At 42.0% G+C, this 19,481-nt stretch overlaps 1 long non-coding RNA gene across 3 annotated transcripts in view; it reads right to left on the bottom strand.

Moving 5' to 3' along the window:
• LOC135282758 (uncharacterized) overlaps positions 1–19,481 on the bottom strand; it is an 87,830-nt gene that overhangs the window by 55,450 nt on the left and 12,899 nt on the right. The window contains exon 3 of one of the 3 annotated variants that reach the window (XR_010348801.1): positions 2,992–3,175. The exons of the other annotated variants lie outside the window; for them this stretch is intronic. This is a non-coding gene — a long non-coding RNA (uncharacterized LOC135282758). The remainder of the gene's footprint in view (positions 1–2,991; positions 3,176–19,481) is intronic. 3 annotated transcript variants of the gene reach the window in all.

Raw genomic sequence — 19,481 nt, 5'->3', positions numbered from 1 at the left:
TTAGTGACTTCTCCCCTCTTTGCCCAGTCACAAACCATCCATGGGCTCGAGCAGTGGCCCAAACCAGAACCACAAACATCTCAGTTTGTCAGTTTAACAGTGGGATGCTTTTCATGTTCTCCTTTCCTGTGGGATCAGTCAGAATGACACGCAGCAGCCCACTGCTAGCAGAAACAATGCTTTGATGGAGCTGCACAGGCTTGCCAGAGCTTTGCCCAGCACGTGCCTTTGCTCAGGACGTGTCAGCCACCTTCTGAATTCCTGCTTCCACCTGTGGAAAACAGCACTGAAAGGTTTGCTTCTCTACAGAGCAGACAATGAACAGTAATTTAAGAACCTGTCTGCCTAAACAAGGCTTGCAAGAAATGAAAAATGACATTCCTGATACAAGGTAATTACTGTAGTTCCAGCTATCCAGTTAGGGGCAAGGTACAAGGGAATGCTTCCTGCATTTCATTTCCTACAAAATCACAGGTATTAATTAGCTTGACTTTTCAAAAAGGGGCTCCCTTTGACATTTGAACACAAGCAGATTTTACAGAGGTTTGTAACCATCTGTTTTTTGAAAATTTACCTTGGTTTCTGTGACCTGACTGAATGGCCATGCAGAGCAGCATTTAACTGCTGAGAAATAGAATGTTTTTGTCTTTTCTTGCTTCATCCAAGATACTTAGCAGCTGTAATAATGGAACAAACTGCGGTTCAGATAAGTGTGCTGGCTTTTCAGCAGCAGTAACAATTTCTGTGGCCATTAGCCAGGGGAAGTAAATAAGGAGCAGATTTAGAGCTCATGGCCATGCTGGTTTTCTGATTAGGAAGTAGAGGAGGTGAGTTAAATGATCAGATTTAGGTGAATCTCTGTTTGAATAATGAAGCACTAGGAAAACTGTGATGCCATACAAGATTGGCAAACCATCGATATTTTTTCTTCCTTAAATCCTCACACTTTTTCCAAAACAAAAACCTCTCCTCGAATCTAAATCTAGCTGAGGGTTCTGCTCTTCCCAGAAACTGAAAGGCAACATCTTTCTAAGAACCTTGAGTTCTGTAAGATGAAAAAATCAAGTCTGCTATTTCAGCTCATGTCACATCCCAAGCCAAGTTTTAATCTAATTATCATTGCACAAAAACAGCTTGGTCCTTCCCACGGGGTCAGGGCAGTATCTTTGCCACATCCCCACGGGCAGCAGGTGCCACCCCCTCTGAATGTGAGCACAACTCCACTCACAGAGTGGCACATCCTCCCCACATCAGCTGCTGCATCTCTGCTTCACATTCTCTGCTTTCTGTAGGTAGGAAAATGCCTCTCTCTGTCCCGAGCATCCCTGGATGAGATGGTAAATTTAAAATTTCTGCTGTGGTAGCCTTAATCCATCGCACAAAACCTCCAGAGATGCCCTGTGAGCTGATCCAGTGCCACAGCTGCTGACAGATGTCAGAGGCAGCAGCCAGGTACCCACACTGAAATTCCTCACTGCACAGAACTGAATATTCCCCTGTCTCTCATTAGTGTTCCTCGCAATTCTCATTTATGATCTTTCCACCACACTTACAAGTGCCTGGCTGTTAATAAGCACTGTCAATCCAGTTATTATGTTTCAGATAAATACATTGCAGCAATTAATAGAGAGTAACAATTTGATTTTAAAGATATTGACTATGCCCCAGTTTGAAAAATGACTTGACTGTCACTGCAAGCTCAACTAGTCCTCCATTGGATTAAACGTGCAGTTCATATGGGAATCATACAGAAATCCCTCATCAGTAAAATTATATTCATTAGCCTGCAGTTTAGAAATGAAGCTGGTAAACCAACTTTATCTGCTCTCTGTGGGGTGAAGAGACTTTTGATAACAGCTTTTTAATTAGATGAGGCTCCTTAGCATCAGCATGCAGATAAGTGGAACTGCATGAATTACCTATACTTTGTAGAAGTAGATCTTTTGATTTGGAACACAACAACAACAAAAAGATTTTAACATCAAAAGTACTGGGGACAAGACTGCTTGTGAGTAATAGCATCTGTATAAATTATAGCAGGAGCAGCTGCAGCAGAGATGAATGCCTGTAAAAATGAGCCTGCTGGAAGGAGCCTGTTCACATCAAAACTCAGAAAAATCCAGTGCCAAGTGAATATTAAAACTTCCAGCCAGTTCCCACTCAGATGAGAGCTGCCTAACACTCACTTTTGCTTGTGGGACCCTGATTATAAAACATTTATCACATTTTCATCCCTTGTTAAATGATTTCTTCCAGGGGAGTTCTTTATTGGCAAGCATATCTAGTGATTCCATATGCCAAGCAGGCAGGAAAAACTGCAGGAGAATGGAAAGGCTGAATATTTCATTCAGTCCCTGGTTGCACAGGTTTATGCTTCTGGAGCACTCAGCACAAGATACAAGGTTTAAATACAGCTATTTCCAAGAAAATGGCTGCTAAGTTTCCCCTCTTGAACCACCAAGTCACACAACCTCTCAGGTGGGAAGAGCAAACTCAGTGGATCCCATGAGTGCTGAAACTGGACTCCTGAGAAAACTCATTTCCTCACATCCAGTTTTATTCACAATTGAGGCTTTCACAGACACCCCACATTCTCCCTTTGCTGCATTCTGTGTAGAGACAGGAGGAAAAAACAAGATATTGGCCAACAAGATGCCTGCAAATGCACCTGTGGGAAGAGGAAAGGATCCTGCTCTTTGCCTCCTAGTTTTGATAGAAGATTACTTTCCATGCTGGCTTGGAGCCTCCTCTTTGCTCACACATGGAGCTTGTCAGGGTCTGGGCACTCAGAATTTCCACATGGTTTGCACCATCCAGCCTGGCCCAGAAACCCCCCCCAGGGTTCTACAGTGGCAATTGCACCCATTTCTTACCGTTCTGTGTAAGAGAAAGATTATTGTCATCTAAAGAAATTGTAGAAAATGCATTTTCTAGAGGCTCCAGGAATGGCAGGATGTCTAAGGTCCAGGTCAGGATGAGACAGGTTCTCACCTGAACGTGAGTTAGGAAGCACAAGCATCCTCCTGAGCAGGCACTCCTGTGATTGAGTGTCTCACTTTTAGCACCAGGATGCTGGATAGGAAAACACCCGAGCTCAAGTCAGTCTTCAGTTGAAGAATCTGAAGCTAAAGTCCTCAGTCTGAAGTTAAATGAAGCCATATTTTCATTTTCTTCACTGCAGAGACATATAACCAACTTCAGGAAAAAGACATCTTAAAATGCCCCAAGGTTTTCAAAACAGTGATAAATAAAGCCAAGAAGACAAAAGAAAAGACACATGTTACAAGCCTCAAACAACCCTAAACACTCGGAATACTAAAATATTTCAGCCCCTGTCCCTTAAATTCATCATTGTGTTTGAGCTGTATCCAGCCCCATGGCAGAAGGGATGAGTGGGATACCTCAGCTCTGATCCTCACCTTGCTGTTCCAGAGTTACATTGTGGGGACCTGCTGCAGGAAAAAGTCAAGCATGCCAAATTCCCAGGAGGTTTTTGTGTCCTCCCAGCCCAAGGATCCCTCTCCTGGCCCTGCAGCTCTTCCTCCTGCTGAGGATCACATCCATGAGCACGCTTCCTCCAAAGGATTCCTCCTCTCCCAGTGCACATCTTTGCTCCCCCTGAGGTGGAGAAAGTCTCCTGCCACACAGCTCTTCACTGAGGCTGCTCCTGTTACCACCAAATTCTTCTGAACATTCTGTAATACTCCCCTGTCTGCTCTACACTGAATTTTGTGGGGAAAGGTCTTGCCTGGGATTGAAATAATTGTGGGGAGAGAGGAGGTGAGCAGAGGAGCACACACACCTTGCTGAACAAAGACAGTTATTTTACATACCACACAGCACCACTGTAATTTAAATGATGTCAAATGTAGCTCTTAGGAACTCTCTGCTCCAAGAAATAAACTTGCAGACAGTTTTAATACCATTCAGTTGTCAAACAAAGTAGTGATTTACATAATAGCACACTACTGTGTCTGAAAGTCCCAACTCCTCCATAAGGCTCCTTGGCATAACACTTCTGCCTCCAGGAATATTTACATTATTTTATTCAGCACAATGCAGCTCCGTGGGTCCCAGTGGATTGAGCTGTACCAAATGTATTTTCCTTGAAAATATGGAAGTCTTTTGTGCTTTTTTGACAGAAGAAACTCGATCACCTGGTCTCAGAAGATTTGCAGGAGCTCACTCTTGGCTCCAGCACACACCCAAGCTCCTGCCTGCCAGCTCAGTTATGGAAATGGCTCTCATGCATCCTCCAGCTTCTCAGCAAAGGAGAGGTAATGAGCAGAGATGGGAATAATTAAATCCCAAATTTGATTCCTGTTTTGCACACTAATTCTACTTTGTAATCCACATCCCCTTGTGCCTCCAAATGCGGTGTGGTAAAGAGGTTTTTGTTCAAGCAGTCAATAGGGAGGTGACAGCACTGACCACATCAGGCCCAGCTGGCAGGGACACAGCAGGGCAGCCACACCCCAAACAGCTGGCTTGCATTACAATATCATGTAATCTGATTCATATCTGCATTCTAAACATCCATGAGCTCTCCTCAGACTTTTTTTTTTTCCTTCCTTTTCCAGCAGCATAATGTGAAGAAAAATAAATTAAAAAAAAAAAGTGCCTGGAAGAGAGCTGGCATCCTCCTTGTTTTGGGAAGCAGGGTTTGTGCCCACACTGTTGTTGCTGGTTCAAAGGAGCAGCTTTGTGCACACAGTGTGGGAGAACCTCTGCTGCCCTGCTCAAGAACCACTGGGAGAGGTTTCCAGCAGATGATGGAAATCAGGAGCAAGAGGAGACGGTGGGACCTGTAGTGACTTTCTGAAGGTCACACATTCTGTTTGCACAAATCTTAAGAGTCCTGTCATCCCAGTCCATTTTAATCAAAATTATATTGTTTCACTTTGAGTGAAATTTTCCACCATGATATTTTGTATCTGAACATTTTCCACACAAAACCAATGAAGTTACTAAGAGCAAAGCCAGTTTGAGAGTTGCTTATTTTGGTTGTCTGGAGTTTTACAAAAGAATCTTCTATTTTGGCAGGTATATGATCTTCAAACACTACAATTTCCAGGAACCTCAACTAACCTGAATTTGAAGGACAGGCTGCTGCATTTGCCACTTCTGCAATGTATAATGTCAGGAAAAACACAGTGATTCTAATCACAGTTGTGCTTCACACAGGGCAGAACAAGGGGATATAAACCAAAATGCTTTACCAAGCAGAATGGATTTTGAATATATATATTGAATAGTAAAACTATTAACATCTGTGACTGATCTTAAGGTCAAAAAAATAAAATATCCTTCCACAGGTGTAGGACACCACCTTCATAAGGTAGAGCAGCTTTACCAAACACATTCAAGTTCATTGTATTTCAGCCATTTTTTGTTCTCTTGGTTGCAGGTGCTGAATTTTGGGATCATCCAGCCAGTCCCAGAGCTTCCCTTTTCACTTGAGCATTACATTAGAACAACTCCCTCCAAAATCTCCCCCAAAAAGCTGCATTTCAGCTTGTGAAAAATCATCTAGAACACTTCTCCAGTGGTGTGTGCACATTTGGTGTGTGCACAGTAGTGTGTGCTCTTTGCTAGCCAACAACAGCTCCACTGTAGAATTACAGCTCAGCTATCTCAGTGTTTACCTTGATGAAAATCTAATCCTTGTTCTTCCTCAGCAGGGCTGTCTTGGCTCAGCCTCTCTGCTCTGATAACCTTGCTCAGCACACAAGAAGCTGCAGCTCACAACTTTGCAGTGTGTGTGTGTGTTGTTTTGTTAGGTGTATGCTGAGCATTTTAAAAAGTGCTGCAGTCACTAATGAACAGAATTTCAATTTACTATCATCTAGCCATTTAAATGTGGGGGCTTTTTAATTCTCTGCTGTTAAAACCCTCATCCTCATGTTTCATATTGGCTTCCAGGTATTATAACTACTGCTCTTGCATGTAGAATATTATTTTACAGTATTACATCTTGCTCAAGTCAGTCTTCAGTTGAAGAATCTGAAGCTATAGTCCTCAGTCTGAAGTTAAATGAAGCCATATTTTCATTTTCTTCACTGCAGAGACATATAACCAACTTCAGGAAAAAGACATCTTAAAATGCCCCAAGGTTTTCAAAACTGTGATAAATAAAGCCAAGAAGACAAAAGAAAAGACACGTTACAAGCCTCAAACAACCCTAAACACTCGGAATACTGAAATATTTCAGCCCCTGTCCCTTAAATTCATCCATTTCCGTCAGATCAGTGCTCTAAATAGTTCAAATATTTATTTCTTATTTTGATAACTCCAACAGAGTTCATTGCATCCTTGATCCCTTGAAAGTGAACTGAACTCATGTCTCCAGTAGCTGAACCTCTCCTGTATCCTAGCGTGGGTTACCCACACAGGTAAGCAGCAAGAATCCAAATAAATTTACCTAAATAAATCATCTCACTTCGGGTGAAATTCTCTCTTTGCCAGGGCAGCAGGAGTATTTATTTTAGTATGCCACAACAACTTTCCTTTCCCTCCTTTCTGCTCCACTTTCCTCAGAAAGCTGGGAGGTCACAATGGCACCCAGATTCCAGTTTCCTGGAGAAGCTTATGCATATGAAAAAACAGGGATTCAGAGTTCAGTCTTAGTACATCAGAATGTCAGTGTCAGAATAGCCTGCAGGAAAAAACCCCCTCTAACTTTACTTAAAGTTTTTTAGCACTTTCTTACACATCCACACTATATACTGTAGTAATGTTCATTTTTTTCTTTTCTTGTCTTTTTCTTTTTTTTTTTTTTTTTTGTCTCTTACTCTTTGTGGAGATGGCAAAGGTGAAGCTGATGCAATTATCAAATAAAAATTGTGGTTTAGATATTTTGCAAGGTCACCTAAACCTTGGAATAGCTGATGCTTTGGTAGAGACAGAAACAGATGAATCAACACACAGTCATTTTTCAGAGTGTTCAGCTATGAATTGGTGATTAACCTTTGGAACATATCATGAGGGAAAGAGGCTGATTCTCCCTTTCATTGCCTTCAAATCAAAGCTGCTCATCTTCCATAGCCCAGACCAAGCTGCTGTGTTCAGCACAGGACTATCTGTCTGAAATTCTTCAGCCCATTCTTTGTAGCAGAAAAGACCACATAAGCATACAATATTTTCCAGCTGAAACTCTGCCTACCATGGAATATCATTTCCAGTGCCCACAAGCCACTATTTTAGTGTCCATCTCACAGCCTCATTTAATATTTCTTTAATGCTGTGTGGAGAAATTGCAGTGTGTTGGGATTGCTGCGTTCTAAGCTTCCAGAACCAGTGCACTTGTCCTGAATTCTGAAATTTCCTAATGCCTTTTGTCAAATTAGATAGCACCTTCTCCTGGCTGGGGATCACTGCAAGGGGTAATAGGGAAAAGAGAACCAGAACTGAGCAGGCACAGAGCAGAACAGTGGGAGCAACACCTAACATTGGCAGAAAGCACTGTCCATGCCCTTTAATTAGACAGAACACTATTTATGAGTGACAAATGAATCATATTCCTTACTGGCATTTTTTGATTTTTGGTGTACTTGGTCTTCATGGAAATACAGCACAGATTTCAGATTTGTAATGAAGTATGAGGACTTGCCCTTTATACAGGAAATTTTGTAGGAGGGAAAAGCAAATTTGATGTCAAAATAATTCTCAATTAAGATTGTTCACTCCTTCTGAAAGAAAGTTTAAAGCTGCAGAAATCTTCATTAGATGGTAATAGCAGTATGTGATCATGTGAATCTGTCCACAGATGCTCTGGCATCTTGCTCTAGGCTGTGCTATTGTTTATTTTGGAAAAAAAAAGAAGATACAGCAAATACTATTTTCCTGGCACACCTTCTTCAAACTCAGTCTTCTGGGACAGAAATCAGCAAAGGACTTGCTTTTTACTTGACCTCAAAGAAGGACATTTGACTTTTGAGTAACCATACTAAAAAACCAGGTTAAGAGAAGAACTTTAATGAGAACCAGATGCTGTATCCGAGCTGAATTTTCATGAGTTCATGAATTATAGAAACCCCAGGGGGAGAGGTGGTATCAAACTTATAATTCAATTTCAGTTGCTATTTCAAAGTCCTATTCCAGCATATAGAGATCCAGGGGGAATCTGAACAACTTTTGTGAGGAGTTCTTTTTGTTACATTTGAATACCAAATAATTCACTGATTTGCTTCACACCTCAGATAAGAAACCTCTAGTTCTGATTCTTCCTCAGCTGTCACAGCAGGCAGTTTCATATCCAAACACCCTTAACCTGGGTAGATGTCACGTTTCACCAATGTACACATGGTTAAAGAATTTGCAGGGCAGCTGAAAAACAGCTTGTCTTTGAAATCATGCTTAGCCTTGCTTGAAACTTCTCCCAGCTTTGCTGGATGCTTTAAAAAAAGCAACCTACAAAATATTAAATAATGGCAGGTACTAAATAGCCTTCTCATATTTTTGTAATAGATTTTAAAAAACCATTGCACTCCCATTATTTTAAAGATGCTGTTGGTAACTACAGCAGGTGGAAAAGGCTTTTTATGCCTGTAAAATCTGTGCTGTGTAATTTTGCTTCACTTGAACATGAGCGTGTGCTCACGGAAATAAAATGTAAAGTTCCGAGCTTATTTCTCTTTCATTTTCCCGGTGAACTGATACTGAAAGTGGCTGTTTGAAGTCAGCCCTTTTATTCACGATCCAGGAAGGTGTTGGACAAAGCAGGACCCTGTCAGACAGCAGCATTTTGCTGCTGCTCTGCCTCAGGTGCTGCTGGTGGAGAAGCAAAGGCAGCAGCGTGGAGCAGATGGCCTGACGTGCTTCAATAAACTCATGGAGCACACGGTGCTGTGCATCTCCACTAAGCTGCACTTCCAACCTCAGGCCTCTCCAGCCCAGGTCTGCCTCCTAAATTATTTATTTCTCAGATCAAGCTTAATAATAATGTAGGGATGGATTTGGTTTTGTGATGAAAAGAGGTTTAACAAAGCTAATAGCGTGCCTACAAGCTTTGTTGAGTCTCTTCAGCACAGAGGTGAACGTTCTGCTGCTCTGTTAATGGTTATGAGTAGTTAGTCATCAGTCATTAACCAGCTGTCATGAATAAAATCTCTGCAATCTACCAATTTTTAGACATATAATCTGGGCCATGGACAAAAGTACTACCTTCTGGACCAGGTGGAAGGAGCACAAGATGCTGCAGTTTACTTCAGTTTTGTTTTGCTGAGAAACTGGCATTCTTTTTGTTTGGATCAACTCTAATGGAACATCTGCTAGGTTTTAATTAAAATAAAATGGAATGCAGTTTCCTGAACAGGTGGAAGCAGGAGATGATATAGCATTGGAGCTGAAATCCCTCCATGTGTTCAGAGACTTTGCAGAGTCCCAGCTATCACATCCATAAACCAGCGATGGAGTGTGTCAAGAACATTTTGATTGTGCACACGAGTCTGCTTAAAAAGGTGTCTACTTAGTCAGGGAACAGCAGAAAGATAATATTCCAGCAGCCCTACATTACACCCAGGTAATGGTTTCTTGCTTCTGATGCACTACATGTGGCATTATCCAGTTGTGAGAATTTGGACTACTCAAATCACTCACAGTAAAACCTTAGACATCAAAACAACAGCCAGATATCAAAATACATAAAGGAAATAATGACTGTAATATTTAAAAAATTGCAAACCCACCAAAACCTTGATTACTGCTCCCATCCTGTCCCCATCCTTTGCTGCAAAGAACCACCCCAGGAGGTCATGCACCTGGAGCCAGCCAAAACAGAGCAGGGCAGGATCAGCTGCTTCAGTTCATATTTGTTTAGGCATAGAGGAGAGGTGGTGCTTTTCAATAGTCTGCTGCCCCCTGAATTTGGCATGAGGGTAGGACCCGCCATCTGCATGTGGAAGGAAAGGGAAGGTGATGAAGAGTCAGAGTCAAGCTCCACACATTCCTGGCCTGGCATGAGAGGAAAGGAGGTGATTCTGAGATGTGCCTGGTATGTGCCCTGTAAAAGAGAGTCCTGGTGCTATCATTTATGGACAATTTCAGTTTTCAATGACATAAGTGAGCTTAGTGAGCTAGAAAACCTGTCCCTTTGCCAAGGAATGCTTAATACTGATTGCTTCAAATTAGGTCTGTCCTTTAATGCTTTTATGCATCTACTGTCAGGGAGCCTGTAAGTGTTCAGCTATTATTACTTTGGTGGGTACTTTCTTCTAAAACTGTAGTTCCAGAACTAACTAAATAACTAACTGTAGTTCCAGAACTAACTAAATAACTAACTATCACACATGAAATGTGCAAACTTCTCTCATTTCCCTCTGAAGAAACATGTCACGAACTTTCCTGTTGCAAATAAACTACTGCAGAGATCCTTAGTGTGCACCATGTTAATCAGCAGATAAAAGCTATTTAGTGCATGGGGTATTTAGCTTTAATAAACTTTTCAGTCTATCAGGTTGAAACAGTTCAATGTTATAAAATACTCATGCAAGAATTGCTTTCCATACACAAACATCCACTAGTTCTAGAGACTTATCACATAAAGCTTTTCTGATTTTTGCTTTCAAGATCTAAAAAGACTTCTAAGGACTAATGGTTTGTGAAATTTCAGCTCAATATCAAAGAATAGGAGAAGGCACATAGCATGCTGCATTTAAAGGAGCTCTTCATTTCAAATAACTGCCAGGACTGTAATTGTGTACAATAAAAGGTAACAAATGGAGCTGGAAGTTTGACCTGCAAGCCCCCTGCTAGTTCTGCTTGCTCTATGCTTTGTACAGTGGGTTGATTACTGGTTATCTCCCGTGAAACAAGGACTTGTCTGACATGCTCAGCTCTGTAATTTGTAAAATGCCTTGAGTTTGTGCTTTGATTTAGAAAATGAAACAGTATAAAAACACATAGAACTTGAGTAAAGTTCTTCTTTCCAAGGGATGCCATCCAGGCCACTGCTCCCAGGGAATGGGTTGTGAAGCCTAATGAGGAACAAACCTGACAGAAGCTGGCAATTGAAACAATTTCAGAACTGTAAAAATGGTCTGGAGATAGCAGAGCATTCAGAAGGAAGGATGGCCTTGGTATGAGCCAGGTCCTTACCTAACCCAAACACATGCTGTCCTATCCAGGGGCAAGGAAGTTACCAGACCTAATTAATTACAACAGATAATTGAGCATGTTTAAAAACATCTGTCTGTGATGTTTCAGTCCATGAGATAATGCAGAAACAAAGCACTTGGAAGGTGGGTTGGTTCTGACCTCCCATATTGAGGGCTATTTCCATAACTTTTCTCGCAACAACTTCACATCCCAGATGGAGTTTAGGGTTGAGCCAGGATTTTTGGACATGCCTCCCACAAAGCAGGCTGCTCTAGCAAAGTGTTTGCAAAGTTTAAAGCCATGTTTTCTTTCACTCTCCCTCTGCCATCTACATTTGTAGATCACAACTTCCCTGGCAGCTAGTGATTGATTTTCTACTGGTTCAGATGCACAAGGTAACAATTGATATGGAAAATCCATTTAACAAGTTGGTTTATTTTTGAAATCAGTTTTTGCTGTCCTAAAACGTGAGTGATGCACATTTTAAATGTCACAGTTTATTTTTGAGTGTGAATCCCATTCTCTCTCAAGGAGCCTTACAGACAGTCATGAAGTATAAGAATACAGTTGCACACTGTGATAGGAATACAGTTCCTAGACAGGGACATTTATAGCTCTGGACCTGTGTGATCCAGGTCCCTTGATGCCCTGACCCACCTGCCTTTGCCCCACTCGTGTGCTTTGTACAACCAATGTGTTAAACCTTTGCTGCAGCACAGACAAAAAGGCAGGAAGATATTTTTTGTCCCTTTGTGGTCATTTGCTGTGCCAGTTTGTGAAGCCAAATGCTCAAGAACACAGAGAGTCAGGTAAAATAAAATTCATGGGGCAAGAGAGGAAAGGCAGGGAGGTCCAGCTAATAATTAGACCTTTTGTGATGTGGTAGCTGACTCAGAGCTCTTGTAGAAGTGAAAGCAAGCACACCTTATATGGCACAGGAACACCCACAGGTCTGCTTCATATTAGACAAGAAGTTGGCCAAGGTACATAACAATGGGTAGAAACAGGAGCAAAGATGGAAAAATGTTGAAGATTGGATCTGAATTTACTTTTATGGCAGTTGCATGATCCAAGCTCTTCAGGTAACACCAATAAAGTAGCATCAAGACCTGGGGCTTGCAAAGCAGCCTGAATTTGGGATTTTATTATGTTCCATTAAAGTGGATAAACCATTTAATCACAAAGGCACCCACTGTTCTGGTCTGGAAAAAGAAATAATTGCTACCTCTCATAACACATTAACATGCAAGCTAATCCTGTGTGGGTTTTCAATCAGCAACCACAAATGCTTCAAAGAAAGCCAGAGAAGCTCCACAGCAGACAATTATACAACACTCCAGTGGAGATAAAAGTGCTTTCTAACACAGTTAATGCCTTTTTTGCCCAGAAGCCTGATAATCTGTATTGCACCAAACCAATTTCCTATGCAACTGAAGAAGGATTTGGCATTTAAATGTGAAAACATAAGGCAAGTTGTGTCATCAGTGCTGCAGATAAAAGGGTTGTGCATTTGCACAGGTTGCATCTCTCCAAGCTCTACAGGAGATTACAGGGATAACAAATCCAACTGGCACCATTCTCTCTGTAAGAAGAGACTTATCTGGAAGACCACTGAGCATGGTTTTCTTGTTTGATGTTTAGAGTTAAAACCATACTTGCATCATGAATTTAAATATTTATATTATTTGTAATACAGGCAAGCAGATATCTCTGGCTTCTTTGCTATATGAACTTTGTCAAGGCAGTAACTTCTCAAGAACCTTCTAAAATAGATTAATTCTTTTTCTTGGACACTCATGGCAAGCAGCAGGGAACACTGAATTTACCACAACTTTTAGCATCAAGAGGATGCTTTTCTGAATGCACATTGCTTTCATTCTGGATTTGGTCTCCCAGGTACTTTAGGTTAAAGGTCTTGCCAGATTAAAAAAGAAAAAAACTTCTGGCTCTCTAGTGCTGTGGAGGAAATAAAACACCCATTTTTGGACTCTATTTGAATACAAAGTGTTTCTCTGTGGGCAAGTTCTGGGATTTGTGGAAAGCACGAAAGGCTGGGAATATTTCACAAGTCAGGGATTAAGTTTACTCAGTGAGACTGAAGTGGTTTAGGATGCTCTGTCAGTGAAGGTTTGATTCTCTTTTCTCACCAGTTTTAATAATGACAGTGAAATGAATCCCCAGTGTGCCTTGTCACTGACCTATCAGGCAAGTTTAATAGGTTTTCCTCTTAAATATTATATTGCACAGGGCCTTGAGACATCTTGTCCTATTTATAACCTGTCCCAGTCTGGGCTAACCATTTAATACTTTTCCAGTCCCATTCTTTTCTTCCCAGAGATACAAACTTGGAATCTGGAACTCAGGAGCAGAGGTACCTCCTGCCTTCCCCAGTGAGCTCAGCCTGAGCTTTACTTACACCACTGCTTCCCAGCTGCATAAAAATTAAAAAATACCCCAAAATCTCTTCAACACTTGCAATACCCAAGCCTAGCACTTAATTTTACTAAACCAGAACAGATTGCCCTACTTTTTTACATCCTAGTAATTGTCCATTAATAAATCCTACTCCTGCTCAGCCTTATCCTGCAGTTACCCAGCAAGATTAAATCTGAAATTGTTCCCAGGAGGGCAGTAAGAGGGAAGTGAGCTTTTGCCCTTGGCAGATGTCAGTGATAATGGTGAGTGCTGGGTGCTGACCTACATCCATCTCAGGAACACAGGAGCTAAAGAAAGCCTTGAATGGCAGCACTTTGATCTGTTCACAGGTATTGCAGTTCACAGGTTTGGAATTAGAGGGGTTTTTAGTGCCCCTCTAATAGGTGGGGGAGCCAGGGAAATTGTGCTGTGTAAGTGAACAAGCCAACAGCTCCTGGGCTGTCCAGTCACTAACCATTCATGGCTGCAGAGAGCAGCAAGGGTGAGGAAAGAGGACACACCAGCATTACACCTGGAGCAGAAAATCCCTTCACTCTGAGCCATGGAATAGTTCTCGAGCCCTCTCGTGGTGCTCCCTGCCAGCTGCACTGCAGAGGTGTCACTGCAAAGATGCTCAGCACAAGCTCTGCCTACAAAACAGCAGCTCAGGGAAGACAGCACCTGGTTTGACCTAACCCAGAGCCTCAGTGCCCTTCTCATCTGTGGTGTGGGGAGAGCAAAAGTTACAGGAGTAGCACATCCTTGTCCCCATCCTAACCCTGAGCACCCTGCTCTCCAAGGGATGAGGGAGTCCTTTTTGAAAATCATTGTCCAGCAGCTATTTAAAATTTGCTTTGCTTACAACTCTCTTCCCTTTCCTTGCCCTCCCGTGAGCAAACAATTTCTTTCTCTTCATTTGGTTTCACCAGCTTCCAAAACAAAACCTTTAAAAGAGCACCTTGACCTCCACATTTGTGCTGGCTTTTTCAAATCTATTTAGACAAACTCATTCCAGGTTCTGTGAGGACAAATCAATTTTAGTCAACAGACAACTTAATTTTAGACTGAATTTATGAAGAAGACCCAGAATAACCCCAATTTAAAATAAACCATTTTTCCCTGAGATAGTAGAGAGCTTGTATGAAAATGGTTAAATATCACACATTCACAAAGGTAAAGTCTCCATCCCATTCTCAGTATGCCACTAGAATTTCCATCTAAATTGCTGAGAGTCCAGAAGAAAAGTTACAAATCAAGGTCCAACTGGGAAAGTTTAGCTCTTTTTATTTCTAAGCTGAAAGATGGTAATAAAGAGATAACATTTGCTTCAGGGAAAAAGCTTTGGAACAAGTGTCGCCCATTTGATCAACGTGCTGTCTACTTTGTCTGCCTCTCCTCCTTTAAAAGGCTAATAAAAAATTATTTCTTTAGAGACTGCACACCATGATAAGGGCCACAGAGCTGCAGACCTCTAGTGAATGTGCTTATCAGCCACTTACAAAGGGCATGGAAATGAACAACTCCTGACTTCATCAGCAAATTGGGAAAAATTCAAGCACTGGACGTGCCAGGCACTGCCACCAACAGAGCTGAGTGTCTGTCTCAAGGCTCCCAGGGCTAGCACTGCACCAGCTGCTCCAGCTAGGGTAGCAACATTTAGATTAACTTCTAAATTTAGTTCTCTCCACCTCCAAACAGATTTTGCAGCTCCTGCCTGCTCATGTGAGTGCACCCAGCAGGAGCAGCTGGTTCCTGGCACGAGGTTTGCCCTCCTTGGGTTGTGCTCTCTGTCTCCAGCTTGCTGCTGCTTTCTGTTCACAACTGCATTTTCTGTTATTTTACCCTGGGGCATCTACAATCATTGTCTCACATTTATATCCAGGGAGAAGGTAAAGAACCCCTGAAAAATTAAAGTGTCTGATGCTCCCAAAGATGATCTTAAATTCTGAGGCTTTTTCAGAGCAAGCATCATATTTGCTGTGGCACTGGAGCTAATAGGACATTTTCCCTAGAAAATATCACACAACATTCATTTAAACTAAAGATCATTCTGAACTAAATAAGAAAAATGAGCAAAGATGACCAGTGGGAAAGTGATACAGAGAGCAGTATTCTTCTCAAAGGACTCCTGTGCTGAAGGCTGCTGTATTTATGTGCTTCTTTTCTCACTAGTGAATGTCACCATTTCTAAGCAGAGCACCTTAGCAGCAAGCTCCAGGTACACATTTCCATTTAATGGTTAGAGGAGAGAAGGAGAAGGCAGAAAAATAAAATAAAATGAAAAAGTTGGAAGTGATTGTTTCTCAAAAATCAGGATACAAGCAGGCAATCAAACCCCCCAAACACAGCCCTGCTGCTGTCAGCCCCACAGCTGCTCCTTTTGGTACCTCGTGCTCTCAATCATCCCCTGCACATATTCTCTAAAAGGCATAACTCTGCTTCACATTTGTGTTTTATTTTTCAAGCTCTATTTTCCTTAAATGAGTTCTAGCAAGCTGATCTTGGGATCAAACAATAACCAGGCTAGGACTCATAAAAGAGGTTTATGATTTATTAACCACTGGTCGTGCCCCCTCAGCTTCACTGCTGACATGTCCCTAGTCCTGGAATTTGGCATTTATTCTGTAGTGTCAATCAGGACACTCCTCAAGGGCTCTGTGAAGAAGAGTGATTTTGAAGGAGAACAAGTAGAAATGATGGACACAGACTGTCTTTGTCATCCATCAGCAGAGTGTTGTGCTAGGAGCCCTGTCCATGCATTTCACCCCACTGCAGCTTGCAGTGCTGTGGTCTTCCCTGGACCCCAATAAAACCCTGCAATCAGAAGCCCCAGCCACACACCTCAGCTGCAAAACTAAACCTCCCTCCACTTAACTTCAGTCCTAGCCAGTAAACTTGGCTTCTTTTTCAGTGCTAAAACATGACTTTAAGGGCTTAACCTGACATTGCCTGCATTTTAAAGGGTCTCCCTGCCTCTCTTTGTATAAAATAAAACTGTCAGTCCTTCAGCTCACAGTTAATTGAAATGGGTTAGGCTGTGCAGGGTTCTGCTGAGGCAGAGTCAGCTGTGCTTTAACCACTGCAGGGAGCAGGGCAAGGCTGGCAGAGGATGTTTTATGGGGCAGTGCTAATGGATCCACACCGACCTTGCTGAGCCCAGTACTTGCACAGCTGCTGGTGGGATTGCTGTAACCCTGGGGTAGCTGCTGCTGCTCCCAGCCCTGGCACACACACTGCCTCAGAACTCAATTTACTAAAATAGAAAACTGTCCACCAAGCCATCACATTCTTTTTGGGGGAAGTTACAGGGTTCTGGACATTTTATTTTTTAAAAAATCAGAAGACCGTAGTGCCTCAATGGACAAGAATTCCTGCCTGCAAAGGCTCTGTAAGGAAGCAATGACACTTTAAAGATGTGCCTGTATAAATGTTTCATGGATTAACTCTTTTTGTTGATCTTTTCTATCCAGCTCTTCACAAATGACCTGCAACTGCCCTGAAGCAGCGTGTTTTGGAAGTGCTATGTTATTACAGGAGCTTGATTAGGGCTTATTGAAACTAATGGAAAAGTTGCCACTGACAGCTTCTTTTTCCTGGGTCAGTTTCAAATGTTTTCACAATAAACCTGTCCATTTACATAGCCTAGTGTCTAATTTTGGAAGATTGCTTTTGGGGCAAGCAATAATCAGCCACCCTCAATATTTCAGAAAATCCAGTGAGTAAAGCTGGTAGTTAATGCCTTTACAAACAGTCCCAGTGCCATTTAGTTCTTACAATGGGGAAATTGGTTCTTTCTTGGCAATGAAAAGCAGAAGAGAAAAAGACCTTATAAGACTACAATCAAAAATACAAAACACACCCTTGGCAGGAGCTGCAAAGCAGACAGTTTTTCAGGCAATGAATATCAGCCCCAGTTCAGAATGCAAGGAGCTGCAGAAAAATCAATGCAAGGGCTGAACTCTTCTCCTGACACCTTCCCTTTTCTGAATGGCTCTCATAAATTAGTTTTTTAGCTTCTTGGAGTGCTTTGCTTCATAAAAGATTTAGCACTGTCTGCATCCAGCATTCTAGTCACTCCCCAAAACATAATGTACTTTCTCATCCCAAAAAGAATTACAAAGAAAGCAAATTAAAAAATGCAAGATACATCAAATCAAGGAGAGTTGGTCTCAAATATTAATGCCTCATGTCAAAAAGGTACAAAATTATAAAAACACTCCTTATAGGCAATTGAAAAAGCAACAGCTTGGCAAGCAATCAAGAAAACTGAGGCCCTGGTATATAGGTCTGAAGTGGTTCAGCAGAAGAATGAGGCTCCTATTCCATGGAGTACATAAATGGGTGCATAAATCCCATGGTTTCTAACTGGATGCTGCCCTTGCTCATATGTTTTGCACCACAAGGGTGTCAGGGAGGTGAACAAGAATTTTCAGGTAGGGGGCTCCAACTTTATAGAACATGAATTTGGATTAGAGCAAAAGTTTCATGTTTAAAGCAAATTCATTAGTGGAGAGCCTTGGAAATGTTACATTTTCTGTTCTACTTATTTTGTCCAATTACTAGTACAACACAAGCACCCATTTTTATTCTTTATTCAGTGGACAAATGAATTCTGTTCATTTAAATCTAAATAAAAACTGTTCAGACAGGCCACAGTCTTAAAGGCTTGGAGAGGCAAAAATCTCCATAGCAACATGTTCCAACTGGTAATTATGCTCAACTTTTAAAATGAAAGCATAAATACCCATCTAAAATGTATTTGGATTTCTTCTTCAGCTCTTTGGCCTTTTGAGTTCACTTGAAGTGAATGAAATCCACCTAAAACCAGGAAAAATGTCAATGTTTTGGTACCCACTCTTAGGAGATCATAATAGTGGGACACTTCCGGGCAATGACAATGGTCTTGGTTCCCTTTCTTGTAGTCACCAGCAATTTGTAAAAGTCATCAGGGACTGCAAGCAACACATTTGCTGAGTAAGGCTTCTAAAATACCATTTAACTGCTGGAGCCCTTCCAGGAAAGTGTCAGTACAAGTCTGCTATTCAGTGCCACACCACCACTGACCTCAAAGTAAATTCACTTCTTCCCCCCTCAGTCAACAGTGCTGGATGAACACTGCAAGGGATTCTGGCTTGCACAACATGATGCAAATAAACAGTTTCATTTTACCCAGGGCTGAGCTGCCCATGCTCCTCCCTTCTCCTACTTGTTCTTTATCATGGCTGAAGTTTTTTTTTTCTTGCCATGAATAAGTCTTCTCTGCTTTTACAAGCACCTTTCATTTTAAAATACTGGTTTTACTCCTCTCCTTCAGGCATCTTCATTACAGAGTACTTTAAAAAAAAACCCCAACAACAAAACCATAGTGCAGTGTGCCAGTCAATAGTGAAATTATGAGAAGTGTAATCTACTCTTCCCACCCTAATGAGCTGATGAGTAAATAACTGTCAGGCCATTGCTCTGAGCTATTGATCAGGGCTTCCCACAGAGCTGATACACTGCAGAGGCACCTGCTGCTAACCAGCAGGGATCGATACAGGAAACTTTGAAAACAATCATGAAAGGTTTCAGGTTCTTTCCACGCCTTCCTCAGATCTTCATTGCAGGATCAATCCTCACTCTTAGATCACAGCTCCCACACTGCTCCCTGCCTTCCAGCTCACAGAGGCTGAGCTTGTTCTGTAAATGTGCAGTGCCTGGGCACAAAGGGCAGAGCAGGGGGAAGTGTGGGGCAGGGAGTGGAGCTGAGGAGCTTCACCTGCAGTGAGGGCTCCAGAGATTTCCCCAGAGACCCCAGCCTGGCCTTCTCTCCCCTACCCAGCACCACATCACACACTGGCTTCTGCCAAGAGCCAGGGATTCAAATTGCTTTAATTCCAAAAGCTTTGGAGGGGCTCCTCCACTGGATATCAGCCTGGGCCACTCCTCCCCCATTTTCCACACTCCCTTCCTTTAGTGTCACGTTTCAGGGC

Source organism: Passer domesticus, chromosome 17, assembly GCF_036417665.1.
Source record: "Passer domesticus isolate bPasDom1 chromosome 17, bPasDom1.hap1, whole genome shotgun sequence".
Taxonomy (NCBI): Eukaryota; Metazoa; Chordata; class Aves; order Passeriformes; family Passeridae; genus Passer; species Passer domesticus.
The sequence above is the reverse complement of the archived record's forward strand: the minus strand, read 5'-3'. Positions and strand labels throughout refer to the sequence as shown.